We start from the raw sequence: 286 nt of genomic DNA on the forward strand, positions 1-286 counted from the left end.
CGGCACGACAAGACAGATGCAGCGGAGTGTGTCTAAGCAGATGCGGCGACGTGGCAGCAGCACATGTTGTGTACGTAATTGATCGATGTTCAGTTTAAGGCGGCGTGTGTCATGTTAGCTAGGCCTTTTAAAGGTACGGTGCGTTGGCTTTTTGAAGTGGGTTTTTACCTGGTTTTGGGGTGTGGTGTGGGGTTTTTTGTGAATGGAGGTGTTTGGCGTGTTGTTGTTTAGGGGGGAAAGGGAGGGTGTGTGTTTTTGTTTTAGTGTTTTCTGCTCCCCCTTGGGC

The sequence above is a fragment of the Penaeus monodon genome, chromosome 33 (genome assembly GCF_015228065.2).
Source record: "Penaeus monodon isolate SGIC_2016 chromosome 33, NSTDA_Pmon_1, whole genome shotgun sequence".
NCBI lineage: Eukaryota > Metazoa > Arthropoda > Malacostraca > Decapoda > Penaeidae > Penaeus > Penaeus monodon.